This window comes from Schistocerca nitens, chromosome 1 (assembly GCF_023898315.1).
Source record: "Schistocerca nitens isolate TAMUIC-IGC-003100 chromosome 1, iqSchNite1.1, whole genome shotgun sequence".
Lineage (NCBI taxonomy): Eukaryota > Metazoa > Arthropoda > Insecta > Orthoptera > Acrididae > Schistocerca > Schistocerca nitens.
In genome coordinates this window covers 1116899233-1116916392 of record NC_064614.1, presented here as the reverse complement: position 1 = coordinate 1116916392, position 17160 = coordinate 1116899233, and positions in this window count along the sequence as shown.

Here is a 17160-nt window from a genome sequence, read left to right as displayed (position 1 = left end):
CTCGAGTGGCGGAGCGTGCAGGTTCCACCGGAGTACCTCGTTCTACAGACGCTGCAACGTCCGCATCCTGGTGACAGTAATCGTGGCCCATGCAGCAGATCCATACGTGAGGGCAGGCAGCATAACTGTTCGATAATCGCGGATCTTGGTATGCAGGTTAAGTTCCTTACTGCGGAAGACTGGGTACAAAGCCTTGGTTAGCTTTTGCCACTTGTTGTCGACATACTCTGCATGACAGTGGAAGAGCAACTTGTGGTCCATCTGGACCCCGAGATAGGTGGTTGTCTGGGAGCAGGGCACCTGTACGCCTGCAATCAAAATATTGCGGCGGAGGCCTGGGCGCCGTTTCGTGAAGTAGTCTGCCGTAGTTTTGGCGACATTGAGAGCTATTTTGTTTGCCCGGCACCAGGTGATGGTGGCGTCCACGTGTCGATGGAGATGGGTGGCGACGGCGTCAGTAATGCGGCCAGTGGTGTATAGTACTGTGTCGTCAGCATATCGTGCTAGGTGGCACTCGGGGATAACCGGCATATCATTTACATAGGTATTAAAAAGGATGGGAGATAGCACCGATCCTTGCGGAGTGCCTGCCGACAATTGGCAAATGCCAGAACGCAATCTCCGTTGAGCCACTAGGAAGGTCCTACCACAGAGGAAGTCATCCACGATCTTGACATAAATATCAGGTATAGGGGTATGTGTCAGCATCTTGTGTACGAGGTTGTCTTGCCAGATCTTGTCGTAGGCGTTCTGCAAGTCTAGAAAAACGGCAGCCGTCGACTTGGCGGTGTTGAAGCCTTTTCAGATGTGTTCAGTGATCTGTAGGACCTGAAGTTCGGCAGAGAGGTGCGAAGTGAATCCCAACTGTTCAGGACGGATCGTCCCAGCTGCCACAAGAGATTGGGAAAGTCGGTGAAGGATCACAGATTCAAGGACCTTCGCCATAGTATTTAGGAGGCTGATGGGCCTGTTGTTGGTGGGGACCGTAGGGTCCTTGAACCTCTTGGGGATCGCAATCAGCTTGGCTTGTTTCCACTGAGGGGGGAAAAGGCCAGACGTGAGACAACAGTTTAAAATCTTGGTGAACAAGATGAGTGGTGAGCGGGGAAGGTAGCAAAGATGTTCATTCAAAATTCCGTCCAATCCAGGGGCCGACCGGCCACGTTTCCGTCGAAGGATGCGCTGAATTTCTGCCATGGACGTAAGAAGGGGAGCAGACTGGGGTGGGCGGTTGCGGAAAGCAGCAACAGCTGTCAGGAATTCATGTTCCTCCTGTAGTTCGTTCGGAGAAAGGTCCTGGCCAAGAGGGCGGTATTGGGCCTCGAACGCATCTGCCAGCGTTTCCACAATTTGGAGGGTATCATACGAGAAGCCCGCTGCCGTGCGAATAGGATGGGCAGTCGCTGGCATAGAACGCCGCAGGGTGCGAATGACAGCCCAGTCAGATTTTTGGTGGAGTAGAAAAGCGGACGTCCTGTCGTCCCATTGTTCGGACCTCCAGTCGGCAGCCGGTGGCAGAATTCGCGCTGGAGGCGTCTCAAAATGGTTCAAATGGCTCTGAGCACTAGGGTCCCCTAGAACAGAGAACTACTTAAACCTAACTAACCTAAGGACATCACACACATCCATGCCCGAGGCAGGATTCCAACCTGCGACCGTAGCGGTCACGCGGTTACAGACTGAAGCGCCTAGAACCGCACGGCCACACCGGCCGGCGGAGGCGTCTCGTTTGTCGTTTGTCCTGAGGGTCACGAAACTGCTTCCACCGCCGGCGGTAGAGGTTCTTTTGCACCTTCAGCTCTCGTAACAGAGGGGGCAAGTCGTCCAGTGGGGTTAAATTCCAAGGTGCCGTGGAGGTGGAGAGTTTCACTGCTTTCTGTATTTTGGCCGTAAGGTAATCCACAGCACCGACTATATTGGCCGGTGTTGTCAAATCAAGGTCGTGTCGAGTGGTGTTATCAATTACCCTGGCAAACTTGTCCCAGTTTGTGAGGGTCGCAGTGGAACGAACATCGAATGACAGGGCAGCATTGGTGAGGTGCAAGAGTACTGACTCATGGTCAGAGGCCAGTTCGTGGAGAACTTCCAGTGAAAAGTGAGTGGTGATGTTTTTGAAGATGGCCGCATCCAAACGTCTGGCTGGCAGTTAGTACAGACTGTGATATGGGTAGGTTCATGGGGGCCATAGACCGATAGTACTTAAGTATCCTGTAGGTCAAGGAGGAGCCGGCCTTTGGGGTTAGAGACCCGAGAATGCCAAGCTGGGTGCTTGGCATTGAGATCCGCCCCAATGATGAGACTGTCGAAGGATGACAATGTGCGGAGATCTGCTTCCAGCAGTGGCTTGTTTGGACTCAAATACGCTGCTGCAAAGGTTATGGCACCAACGTGTGTGGAGATGGTAACCGCTGTGGCCTCTATGTGTTCCATTGGCTGGAGAGTCTCTTGGGTATGTACAAGAGCTTTGTTGAGGAACACAGCTGTGCCTCCACCACAGCGGTCGAGGCGGTCAGAAAGCGGTAACACACCATGTTGCGAAGGCATTTATGTTAGGACAGGTTTTGATACAAAATAAATTAAATATAGTAATGTAAAATGCCTAGAAAAAGGCTCTGAATACTGTGTATGCGAGTTAAAAAAAATTGAAAATGCGTACTGTTGTATATATAGATCACCATCAAGGAATTTTACTTCTTTTCTCCACAACCTTGCAATGCTGCTAAATCAACTCAAATGGCTCTGAGTACTATGGGACTTAACATCTGAGGTCATCAGTCCCCTAAAATTTAGAACTACTTAAACCTAACCAACCTAAGGACATCACACACATCCATGTCTGAGGCAGGATTCGAACCTGCGACCGTAGCAGTCGCGCAGTGCCGGACTGAAGCGCCTAGATGCGCTGGGCTACCGCAGCCGGCAAATCAACTCAAACAGCAATAAACAAATACAATTGTTCTTGGAGATTTTAACGTTCATTTTTAAACTAACTGCGGTAAACAACAACAACTGACCTATCTGTTCTTATCTTGTAATATGACAGCAACAATAACAGAAGACACTAAATGTTTAAATGGGTCTGAAACAATAATTGATCGAGTATTTGTCAATAAGAATAAGTGTGAGCATACCACTGAAGTACTAGATATGGGGTTCTCGGATCATAAGGCAGTCACATTAACATTATATAATGTATCCATTAAGGATCAAATCGTATATGAAAAATACAGAGAGAAAAGATTTGTAAATGGAGACATAAGGACTTTTAATTACATGTTAAAAAATATAACTTGGTACATAGAATCAACCTGTGATGTAGATAAAAAATTTGAGTCATTCCTAGCAAGTTATTGGCATTGTTATGATATCGCATTTCCTATTAAACAAGCCAAATTTAAAACGGAAACAAAAACATGGGTAATATAGGGAATAAAAAAATTTACAGACACTCTGCAAAAGTTAAAAAAAATCTGCAAAAACTACTGTTGCATTAAAGCCATATGTGAAAATTCACAGGAAAGTATACAAGAAACCTATAATAGAGGCTAAGAAACTAAATAATGCTTCATATATCAGGAAAGGTACTAACAAAATAAAATCAACTTGGAGGTAATAAGTAGGAGCATAGGTAAACAAAAAAGTGAAAACAGAATTCTTGTAATTAAAAGTTAAGAAGATACAGTTGGGGACCCACTACAGATAGCCAACATATTCAACAAACACATTACACAAATATCGCAACAAAACCAATTCAAGGGAGATGTGATTTCAGCTCCAGAGTGCAGCTACCAATGAATGATAAAACCATGTTTCTATACTGTGTTACTGCATTAGAGGTACAAAATGCCTTAAAGCAGTTAAAAAAATAAAATGGCATGTGGCTGTGATGCGATTCCAGACCAAGTAATAAACAGCAGTGGTAGATACATATATTCCCCACTTGCTGACATGATTAACGTGTGATCTAGCACAGGAGTCTTCCCAGAAAAACTAAAGAAACCCTATTTACAAGAAGTGTGAGCAGTCTGATGGTAGCAATTACCGGCCGATATAATAGTTATCTGGATTTTCAAAAGTAATTGAAAGGGTAAAGCATGAAAGACTGTCTCATTTTCTTAATGAAAATCAATTTCTAGTTAATGGGCAAAACGGTTTCAGGAAAAATAGGTCAACTGACACAGCGATTTATACTTTTTAAAACTGATCATAAATTCTGTAGACATAAATGAATTAAACTATGGCCTATTTTTGGACCTGTCTAAGGCATTCGATATCATTGACCATAATTTAATGCTCAGGAAACTATATTGCTACATGGTTTATGGAGTAGCACATGCTTGGTTCAAATCGTATCTTTGTAATAGGTGTCAGAAAGTACAGATACAGCTTGTGGGTAACGTCTGTTCAGTGGCATATCAAAGAGTCAGGTATGGTGTGCCACAGGGTTCTGTACTGGGGCCATTGCTGTTCTTAATATGTATAAATGATGTGCCAAACCATATATCAACAGCAGATGCAGTATTGTTTGCCGACGACACCAGTCTGTTTGTCAAAGCTACGAATGAAACTGACTTACAGAAGAGAGTCACAGTAGCCACAGAAGCTGCAAACATGTGGTTTACAAACAACAAATTAATTGTTAATGACAAAAAACAGTTTGGATGAACTTCAGAAATATAACAAACAAATTGAAATCTGGCTTAACTGTAGAACTTGAGCAGTGTAAGATAGAGCAAACCCTTACTAAATTTTTAGGATTATGGCTAGATGAATATTTAATGTGGGAGAAACACACAGAAATGTTAAACAAAAAATTAAGTCAGTATTGTTATGTTCTTAGATTACTAAAAAATTCCTGTAGTATTGATGCAGTGTTATGTTCATACTTTGCAGATACACTGCACACTAAGACATGGTATCATATTTTTGGGGAATACCAGTCTGGCCAAACCCTCATTTGTGCTTCAAAAGAGGGCAATAAGGATAATCAGAGGTATGACACACAGAGAATCATGTAAAAAAGTTTTCAAGGAACTACAAATCATGACTCTACCATGTATCTATATTTATGGAAGTATATGTTTTATGAAGGAACACCAGGAACATTCTTTGTTCATAACAACAAAACAAGAAACAGAGGTGGCTTTCATAGAGAAAGTCACACAAAAGCTATGTATCAAAAAAGTGATCTCTATCAGCCAAAAATCTTATTTAGTGCACTACCAAAGGAAATTAAAAGTATACCAAAATTCCACATACTCAAAAACGAAACTAAAAAATGTTAATCAGCAAGAATTTTTATAGTGTCCAGGAATACTTAAATCACCAGCATTCGATCCACAATAGCTTATTTCCTTCATCATAATGACCCTAAATGCTCATTGAAAACTAAATTGTATTCATCTATTATTCCAATTTAGCATATTATGAATGTTGTTATGCATCTGGTTTCATGTTATATGTAATAATATTTTATTTATGGACATATAATCGTAAATCTTTTATGTCCTATTTTCTATGTAAGGCAATGTCTGACACATCCTATATCATTTTTATAACGATGAGACACAAGAATACAAAGTAAATAAATAAATAAATAACTTGCTCTTTCCATGTCATACTAGGTATATCTTGCATGTAGTACTGGGGTTAATACCAATCCTGGCAGTATGCCATTGTCCACCATGTGTGGGCCCTTGAGTCCAGTATCCTTTCTAATACATGCTGTACATTCACTGATTAATGATGACATACCTTCTACAAAGTGAGGTGGAGTTTCTAGATGTAGTAACTTGTCTACTACTTATTTGACTACCATATGTTTGTGCAACATCCGTAAACAGGGCTGATGTATATTTGCTCTTACCAAAGCTAGCTAACACTGTGGAGACTAATACTGAAATATTTTCCTTGCAACTTCTACCTATACGGAACCCAAACTGCGATCCAGCTAGTAAGGATGAAGATTCTACCCACCATTCCAAACGCCTTTTTACTAGTTTTTCCTACAGTTTAACAATACAGGACGATAGTGCAACCGGTATGTAAGAAGCGAGTGGTAATGGATCTTTTCCTTTATTATATGGTAAATAGGGACTTTGGTTTGTGTCTTCCATTCTGAGACTAATTCTTGATGCTTCTATGATGATTCTATCATAGATTTGAAGAAGTAATTCTACAACATTGTCAGACACATTTTGTATCATCGAATACTTGATTTCATCCATTCTTGGGGCAGTGTTAGGTTGCTAACATTTTGTGGGGTAATAAGATCATAAATTTCTTCTATCCCCTCATATGACTGTATGTTACTGACTGCAGGTGCGATCTTGCTAAATCTCTTAATCTTCTGCCATATATCTGAAGATTCAGTATCCTTGCTCAAACTATTACTAAATTTTATCCGCCTACTCTTCTTGCTGGATTTAGGTATTTTGATATTTGTAGTTGAGGTTTGTTTAAAGAGCAAGAAGTTGTTCATGTTAGGTTGCTTAACATGTTCACATAACCCTGCCCTCCTGTCTTGTATTCATTCCAACATGGATTACACTGCTGTCCTGCTTTTGCTAATAAAGGTCTGTTTCGGATGGATTCAAATGCTGCGTGATATATGCCATTCTTTAATTCTGTGTATAGGCTCTGTGTGGATGTTGTTTTTTTCCTATAAATTTCACCTCTCATTGAAGAATTTGGCGATATTTGTAGGAAACCGCTTTGTTCATGTTCCAAGTTAAATTGTTGGTAATATGTGCTCAGTTATTTTTCTCGCATTGCATAATCATAATTATAGGGAAATGATCTGATCCCATGGTATCCTGGAGATTCGACCACGGTGTGATTCGATTCCTACTGGATGAAGATAATGTTATATTCACTACAGTTTGTCTCATCCACGGTCCTTGGTTTAATGGTACAATCCATCATTGTGTATGATCACGTAATAATCATCAACACCAGAAATTGTGTACTCCCCTGCCTTATAATTCATATGACACCCCCATGCTGCATGGTGAGAATTGTAGTCCCCACAGATTACGAAGGTTTTTGGTATGTTTTGCAATATTGTGTGCGTGTGTAATTTGTTAATACTTGGTTTTACTGCTATTGCTTGAAAGTCAAGGTTACGTAGTGGCGTGGTAATTGGTTTATAGTTGAGTTTTCTACTAATGAATATGGCTACTTCATCTTTCCCATCCTCTCGATACGAGCTTATTACTTGATGTCGCAAAATTTAGTAGACAAGTTTGGTTTAATCTGTGTATCACTTATAACAGCTATAGAAGAGTCATAAGTATGAAGTCTGTGCATGAAAGACTCTCTATTCGAATATAACGATATGACATTGGACAGTGTTTGTATGTTGGAGAACTTCAATACCCGTTATTTTGTTTATATGAGTAGAACAACAGACTGGCTTATTTCTTTCCTGGTCAACATTTTTTTTTTTTTTTTTTTAGTACTATGGAAGCAGTCATATTGAATACTTTAACTTCATCCAATCTATCTTTGTTTACTGATGTAAGCTGTGATATTATATTTCTTATTATTCCAGTCACTACCTGTTCGATTATTGCCGTTATCTCCTGATGTAATTGCCTGTTGTGGATCAGGAGTATGTGGCCATGAAGCATACCATACTAATTCGCTTTAAAAGGAGATATTTGCAAATTTCCATTAGCAAAAAGAGGACTCGGAGTTGACGTAGTCTTTATTTGCTTTTGTCTACTGTGGTGAACAGTTATCGTTAAACTGGGCTGAATACTTTTTATGGGGGGTGGGGGGTGGGACTCCTTCTCTCGTTCCGATTTACTCCAACCAATATTCCTTGACACAGCAGCCTAAGGTCTTTGGTTTACATATTATTCAGTTAATGATATGTTGTATGTAGCTGACACTTTGTCAATCTCTTATTGTTTGCAATATATTCGTCAAGATGTAATGATATGTTAATGATATGTTGTATGTAGCTGACACTTTGTCAATCTCTTATTGTTTGCAATGTATTCGGGAAGATGTATCTATCGTTGTATTGTTCCCTTTGCAGTAGACGCGGAACGTTATTTCACTTTTTTGCTGAGCTGTCTCATAGTTGCCTCCACATTAATTGCATCGAGTCTTTGACTGACACTAGTTACTAAGCTACCCAAACCGAAGACATCCAAAACTCTGTGTCACTAATGGAACGTATGGTCTAACAGCAGACTTCATACCATATATTGTCACATAATCTGGTAGGAACTGCAATGCAAATGTGACCACACACGTTTGCTGGGGTATGCAGATCTTCGTTTCTAAGCTGCTTATCCTCTTGGTCATTCTGCATACAAGGGTGACTATAATTGAAGACTGAATAGTGTCTATCAGCCCTAACTCTGTTAGTTCAGGATCTAAATTTCTAATAAAGCTCTGCTGATGTGTACTGTAGTTCGGTATCTACATTTTTTGATAAGTCCCTGCTCATGTGTTCTGTGGTTCGGTATGTATGCTACCATCTGCTAACAATGTACCCGGCTGTCCTCCACAAACACAATTCGCGATTATCTGTTTGTACTCTGAAAAGGACGTAAATACGAGTACTATATTCCCCAAAGCCATGGAGAGTTATTTACCTACATTACCATTACGTCCCGCAATAATAACATAAAAAGACCCTACTGCATCACTATATATATTAGCTTTACATTTGTTTGCGAAGGATTTTCCTTTGGTACATTACCATTTTCTTGCGTAAGTTGTGTGCTAACTGAGTTACCACCTAGTGCCGTCCTTAAAGTTCCACTGCCTGGAACGGGACTTGATCCTCGATTTAGAGTAAAGCTGTCAGACACTGTGTTGAGTGTTGTATAATTCGTTACCTTATTTGTTATTTATTGCTAGTGTTGTTGAATGGTGACTGCTCCTCTCTTCTCTTTTAATTCTTCCTTCCTCTCCAATGTGCATTTTTCACAGAGCTCATCGTTTGCTCGATAACCACACACACGTTCAGGAGAGCTTTCACGTAACTCGCATTTGCATAACTCCATGTCAGGAGGCAGTTCTCCTCCCTCCCCGGACGGGCCACTGTCGACAATTATTATACCACTGTTTGTTCTGTTCATGCAGAAATTTGGTCGTGCTTTATTCATTTGAGACACCTGACTTGCATGTGACCTAATAAATTTTTCCTGCTGTTTTCGCTAAAAATGGAAATTAACTATTGCAATCCTATTTACTCGGTTGCTAGCCAAAGATTAGTGAACATCATATGGATTTTATATACACATCATTATGCAACATAAATTTACTACCTACACTGTCCTTCCTTGACTACCATTCAACAAGTAACTTCCATAGTATAATTTCAGTGCACATGTAACTACTGTACTGGAGTTCATTCTGTGACTCAGTTATTTGGTGGCTGAGAGCATGTTTCCTACATGTCTGCCATATATTTCGTTGGTTTTGTACTAATTTAACGCTGGGATACACAGTTCAATAGATCTTGATGATGATTTCACTATATATAGTCTATTTATACCCAACATGTAAGTAGTATTAGATAATTTTTAATCTGACACTGGAATGGCATAATAATGTTAAATTTTGATACTTCTTTCTTACTTTGCAGTTACAGGAAAAACTTTTTTTCAATGTTGTACTTGATAATGACTTAAGGGCGAAATCATGATAGTAATAAAAAATAAAGAAGCTGTAGAGTCAAAAGGCGGACATATCAGTCAAACATAACGGAGAGATGTTCAGAGAATTGGAATTATTAATCACTTAAAAGGTCAAGCTGCTGAATGGGGTCTTAAATACCAAAACAACTCTACAACAACGATTATCTTCAAGCAGAGTTTAAGAAAGAGTTTCTTCGTCCTAGTGAGTGGACCAGGCTATATGAAAAATATTTAAACTATAATGAATGCTCAGAAGAAGTCATACAATGTAGGCTTTCACTGCCGGTGTTGCCTTCAGTTAAAACTTCCGGGCTGAGAGGCCGTGGTCGCTGTATAAAATTTCCACCTAACATTTCGTCTCCATCTGCGGGAGACATCTTCTGAGTTCGTCCGGCTACTGCCACTGAGGCTCCATGTACTCTCGCATTTATAGAGCGCATCGAGGGCACCGCCATTCGTCACATGATGCCGACGGTATGCCTATCTTTGGAAGGCGTCATCATTCTCCATTAAGAGTAATCGATTGTCATTCTGCTGGGCCAACGTCTACATCCATATTTTGTCAAATTTTAAAATTTCCTCTTTTCTATTAGAATTATTATGGTGTTTGTGAATCTCTATAGCTTCCCTATACATGCGCGCATGATAATGGGATGTTCGTGCTACAACGCTTGCCTCATTAAATTTAATTTCGTGGTTCCCATCTCGAAAAACATGCTCAGCTACGGCCGATTTTTCGGTGTCCTAAGCGACAGTTTCTTTTATGTTCGGCTAAGCGGGTGTTTACACTTCTTTTCGTTGTTCCAATATATACTTCTCCACAACTGTATGGAATTTTGTATACCCCAGGTGTTGCTAGGGGCTGTCGGGCGTCTTTTGCAGTTCTTAAATATTCCTTAATCTTCTTGGTGGGTCTGAAGATTGTTTCGATCCCATACTGTTAAGTACCATAGTGCTCAGAGCCATTTGAGCCATAAACTACATTCTCGCAGGCGAAATGGCATATGTATGCACTATATAACGTAGACACTGTCTCCTGTTGTAATGGGTTGAATATGTAGATTGTACTGGAAGGATATAACGGATGACATAGATCAAATTTCCTTACTAGGTTTAACGGCTGTCATGGAGACTGTAATGAATCGTGTGCCGAGAATCTATCAATACGTATGATAGCGTTTGTTCACTTGACCAAGCAGTCATAACAGGCGATCTGAATGACAGATCCTAGATCAAATTTCCTTACTAGGCTTAACGGCTGTCATGGAGACTGTAATGAATCGTGTGCCGAGAATCTATCAATACATATGATAGCGTTTGTTCACTTGACCAAGCAGTCATAACAGGCGATCTGAATGACAGATCCTAGATCAAATTTCCTTACTAGGCTTAACGGCTGTCATGGAGACTGTAATGAATCGTGTGCCGAGAATCTATCAACACATATGATAGCGTTTGTTCACTTGACCAAGCAGTCATAACAGGCGATCTGAATGACAGATCCTTTGTTCGTGGCGATAAAATGAACAACGGACTCGGCAATATTATCATTGCAGTCCTAACGGATGATGGGATCCATGTTGAAAATTATCTATCAACTTCAACCTCTACAGTTGATCATATTATTTGCATACCGCAAATCGCTGGTCACTGCAGTGAGGTGGATATAGGTGATAGCATTTCCAAAACAGACTGCTATTACTCGTATCAAAAGCGACAATCAGAATAGAAAACTTTCATTGCTTCTAAAAACGTATTTAGAAAACTTCAGAGCAGAGTATTTACTGGAAGAGAGAAAACGGAATGGAACAACTAAGTTGGATCATAAATTTGCCAATTCAGAGTAAATAGATGGGAACGTAAGTCACAAGAATTTCACCGACGCTACCCCACTCCCTTTTGAAGTCAGTTTAAACGAATCTTACCCAAAACCATCACCGAAAATGTGGTTTTACAAATCGATGACTGTATCACGGCGGACGAAAGAGAGAAGGCTAAAATATTCCGCGATTTACTCGAAAAAATCCGCGTTTACCTACAGGGCACCAAATTTTTCGATAGCCACGGTCAAATTATTACGAGGGAACTTCTTTAGCTACTCTATAGGAATACCACAACAACCGATCATACACTACTGAAAGAAGTAACAGAATGTGGTATAGCCTCTGTTACACTAAGCAGCGAAAATACAGGTCCTGGAAATGACAGCATTGGTCATTTTCATTTTAAACAACTCTTAACAGAGGGACTTGCTCAAACACTAAAACCTCTATTTAGTGTAGCCTTAATTCTAAAAACTCTATTGTCAGAATGGAAACATGCAAATACCAGCATGATTCCGAAACCCGGAAAGCCTAAAAACTGCCCTGCCTCATAGTGACTATTTGCTTTACTTTGGAGCAATAAGCAGTAACAGATTACAGCAGTTTGCAGAAGACAGCAGAATAAACCCACGAGCAGTCTGGTTCCAGAAACAAATCACACCACCACTGATCCATTACTGAGACTAACGAGCGAAGTAGCAGAAGTCTGCAACTTAACAGATGCCATCCTTTTGCACACAAAATGTGCTCTGATAAGGTGTGGCATGTGAGACTACTTCACCAAATGCTGAATTTAAATTTTCCACCTGAAATAGTTTATTTAATAGCAAACCTCATTCGGAATAGGAAATTATAGGTACGAGCTGTTGATTAAAAGTCATCTCACTTCACACCCAAAGCCGGAGTTACTCAAGGAGCCGCCATCTTCCCATTGTTATGGACGTTATATACTGCTGACATCCCAAAACCCAGGTGGCTGAATGAAGACATAGCTCAATACGCTGATGACACCACTTAACCACTTGTTGGGGACATGCACCCACCTGCAACGCAATCAATGTGCAGGCTAACAGCTACATCAGCATTTTGCAGCCTGGTCCAGTAAACGGAAGATCCGATTAAATCCAACCAGAACTCAACTTATTCTGCTAAGACACACCTTACTAATCACCAATCATAGGACCCTCACAAACTCAATTTTCGACTTTGGGGACGAGAAATTACTCGACAACCAGAAGTTAAATACGTTAGAATGTAGCTAGCTGATCTCCTAAACTGTCAGAAAAGTATATGAGGAAAGTTTAAACAAGCTAAAAGCCCACTTAACTTAGTAACTCTCACGAAAACCCGAGCACGTGGAGTGGATCAACCAGTTGCTCTTCTTACATACAAAATTTTTGTCCGCCCCGTTCTCCAATATGGATTACAAGCATTGATTATATCACCTAACCAAACGATAAGACTTCTGTCCACGGCAGGAGAATCCTTCAAATAAACGGAAATGAAAATCCACGTTGTAACTTCTTAATAAATTCCCTTTACGAAACTTTTAAAACCAAAAACATGCTACAGAGAATAAAAGAACAAATGAACAGATTAGGACTCAAAAGACAACGTTACAACGGATTTACAAACCCGCTCTTGCTGCACCATCCTATAACGCTTGATTTTCCGAAGTTAAAATATGCATTTTATCCCTACATTATTCTCGAAAAAATATCAAATTCACTGGAACGTCTTCCTCTGGAAACGAATAAATCAATAGGATTGTCAACAGATCTAAAATAGCCGGCCGCGGTGGTCTCGCGGTTCTAGGCGCGCAGTCCGGAACCGTGCGACTGCTACGGTCGCAGGTTCGAATCCTGCCTCGGGCATGGATGTGTGTGGTGTCCTTAGGTTAGTTAGGTTTAAGTAGTTCTAAGTTCTAGGGGACTGATGACCACAGCAGTTGAGTCCCATAGTGCTCAGAGCAATTTGAAAATAGATCTAAAATACCTCCAAGGATTTTAGAAGATGTAGTAGCCTGATTAGAAAAAAAAAACAACCTAATAAGCAACAGTACTTCAATTAATTTCTACAGAAAGAAACAAATTCTGTAGATAAACTAGTTTTTGAAGTTCTCATCTTTTACAGAATTAGACAAAAATTTTCTACATAAACAAAATTTCGAAATCACTGTCACTCTATTAAGACCACTGGGATAATATGAGGAAACATAAGACAGAAAAACAGGGAACCAGTCATAGCTGAAGTTTTTAGGGCCAGGAGGATTTTCCGTCACCTGTAACGTGAAAGCCGGGCTTTGGAATAAAGAAATCTTCAGTAATATTTGTTTCCCTCCTATCCCCTTTACCACAATTCTTCAGAGTTAAATAAGCACCAATTTCACCTAAATAAAGTGTTACTACAGAACAAATTACCGTTGCTAGCCGAAGAGGAGTATTATCTCTTACAGGTCACCACCTCCCACAGTGAAAAAGAAAAAAAAGTGCAATAAGCGAAATGCCACTTGGCATGAAGTATAGTCATTGCATTTACAAATATCTTGTTATCGTAATAATATTATGGGCAGTGGATGAAAAGGAAGCCTGAAATAAGTCACAGGAGCATTTTTAAAATTTACTCTGCCGACTTCTGAAATGAATTATACAATAGAAGGACAATAAATTGTATTATATATGTGAATAAAATAACCTATATAGGTAATTTTTATACTTGGAATGGAAGCTTTATTTCAATTACCGAATCAAAATATCAGGATGTAAAATAGTTATTTACTGAGTAGATCAGCAGACAGATACTGAATAATATGAATGTATGCATCATTTGATATTTTAAAGAGGTAAGTGAAATATTTGCATAAAGTTAATAGCTAAGAGCTTGGAGATTAAGTTGAAAATCTAGGAGTCTGTAGAATGGGCAAGTGACCAGTGGTGCCAAAATTATATAAGGAAATCAAGAAGATTAGTCACGATAGTGGCTACATCTTTAGTAAGGCCTGGGAACCCGCTCTGGGTCTGATTAAGATGAGAAATGAAATATCCCACAACAAAGTGACTTAGGGGACAGGCAGAGCAATAGCAAAGACATTACGAGTACACGTCCCTGGGCTTGAAAATCGGATGCAGTAACTCGTTGGAGGGAGGAGGGGACTGTGGGAGTGAGGGAGGGGGGGGGGGATGCTTGATGTGCGCTCATGGGCGGTTCAAATGGCTCTGAGCACTATGGGCCTAACATCTGAGGTCATCAGTCCCCTAGAACTTAGAACTATTTAAACCTAACTAACCTAAGGACATCACACACATCCATGCCAGAGGCAGGATTCGAACCTGCGACCGTAGGCTCATGGGCGGGGAGGGCGTTCAGAACGCCAGGTCGGAAGGTGATACAAACCCTGTGACAGCTAGCAGGAGATCAGTTGGGCTGCGCTCCTGATATTCACCGACAAATTATTTCGCCACTTCAAGCACATTTCTGTTAACTTTGTATAAGAGGAAGGAAATAATTGAAATCATTACACAGTATGTATTTGAATGTAAGATGTGTTGGTGTTCAGGATTGCGAGGAGAGGGGAGTGAGGATGCAAATTTATACAAAACCTCATAATAATCACGTTGTGGAGCCGTTAAACAGATACCACTCTGCGCATCTGCTTAAAATTCGTGTTACAGCCATGCTAGTAAAGCTGTCAAGATGAACATGCAGTTGCCAGTTGCAGCCGTTCAAGTAACTGCAGTCACTTGAGTATTGTTCGGTATGGTTTTCAGTCTCTAGTGCAGCTGGATGAGGAATAAATATTTGTTTCTTGTACTGAAAGTAGAATGCAAAGAAAAGTGTAATGAAAATGAGAGAATTTATATACTGAAGGAAATATCGGAGATGGTAAACAAAATTTTATTGTGAATAATACTTTACGGTAACAAGTGTTATTACACTTCCATACATAGGTTTAATTATAACTACACACACCTTTAGGCTTAAGAGGACTTTGTTGTAATTTGTATGATTAATAATATTGAGAATGCACAGTATTTATATATTCAAAAGCAATGACACACAGATTTCTGATTCTTTCATTATGACGCCGGCCGCGGTGGTCTAGCGGTTCTAGGCGCTCAGTCCGGAACCGCGCGACTGCTACGGTCGCAGGTTCGAATCCTGCCTGGAGCATGGATGTGTGTGATGTCCTTAGGTTAGTTAGGTTTAAGTAGTTCTAAGTTCTAGGGGACTGATGACCACAGATGTTAAGTCCCATATTGCTCAGGGCCATTTGAATCATTTTTTTTTTTCATTACGACTCTACGAAAGAAGTACTTTTATCGCTAGCTTCTCGTGTGAAAGGCGTTTGTAATTGACGCAGTTTGGGGCTTATTTGACAGACTCAGCAGTTTAAATGACACATGTTCGACTTAGAAGGAACACATCTAACGAATTCTCCTGTGACAACTGTCAGTACTTTTACTTTTTTATCAATATAAAGTCCGCAGTTCGTGATCTTGCGGTAGCGATTTCGCTTCCTGCGTACGGGGTCCCTGGTTTGATTCCTGGCTGGGTCAGGGATTTTCTCTGCCTCGAAAAGACTGGATGTTTTCATCATTTCATCCTCATTCAGTCGCAAGCCGCCGTAGTGGCGTTAAAGAACTTGTGGAGCGGCTGCCGAACCGCCCCGCGAGGGGTCTCCCTTCCACCACTGCCATACCCTCATTGTTATTATTATTACCAATATAAACATAGGAGAATGAATGATAAAGCACCCGTCGTGGACTGTTTGTGTACCGAGTGCATTGCGACAATTTTGTGAGATGTCAGAGAGCACTGGGGCCCCCTACTGCCGAATAAGAATTAACAATGAAGATCATCAAACGCCAGTTTTGCCCATGTGTAACTAATTGACTGACATAATGTTACATGTTGCGTCAGATCAGCTTTTTATTGCCTTCAATATTAATGGTTGAAATATCCTAGAATAGAAAGGGTAAATTCGACATACTCCGTGTAATGTTTACTTGAAGACTACACTTGAAATGCATTACCGCAGTATTTAGTGGTTCTGATTGGTAGATTGCAATTATCTGTATTATGATCAAATGTGAGGGATCAGTTTATCATGAATATGCACTGCAAGATTTTTATTCAATTTGGAAAAATAATTGCGAAAAGAAAGAAAATATTGCTCTATGGAAATGTTGGAGTCTCTCTAGATTTCGCGTAGGGAAGAAGATGGACTGAAAAACCAGTCAGATCAAAATATAGGGCTGAGTGTAATAAACCATTGCATATATACTGAGGATTCAATATTAGGTCCGTATCTGCAACGTTGATATAGAATTAAGAGAAGATATGTGCCGATAAATATTAAAACTCTATCTGCAATAATAGTATTTCAGTTAAAGTCTCAGCACGGTATTTCAGCTTACAGTAGCAGTAATCTGTAGTAATAGAACGTTACAGACAACCGTTCATACAGCAGCCTATGTTTTTCACTGCCATTACAGCCAGAGAAATACGAAATAATGACCGTATAGAATTCTCACTTCATCGCGGATTATAAACGGACACAACTCATTAAATAGAGCTGTCCTATCTTATACACATATAGAACAGAGCATAGGATTAAATAACGTAGATTTTATAGGTATAACAATGTCAAATAAGGATTTCAGAGACTTTTTACCTTA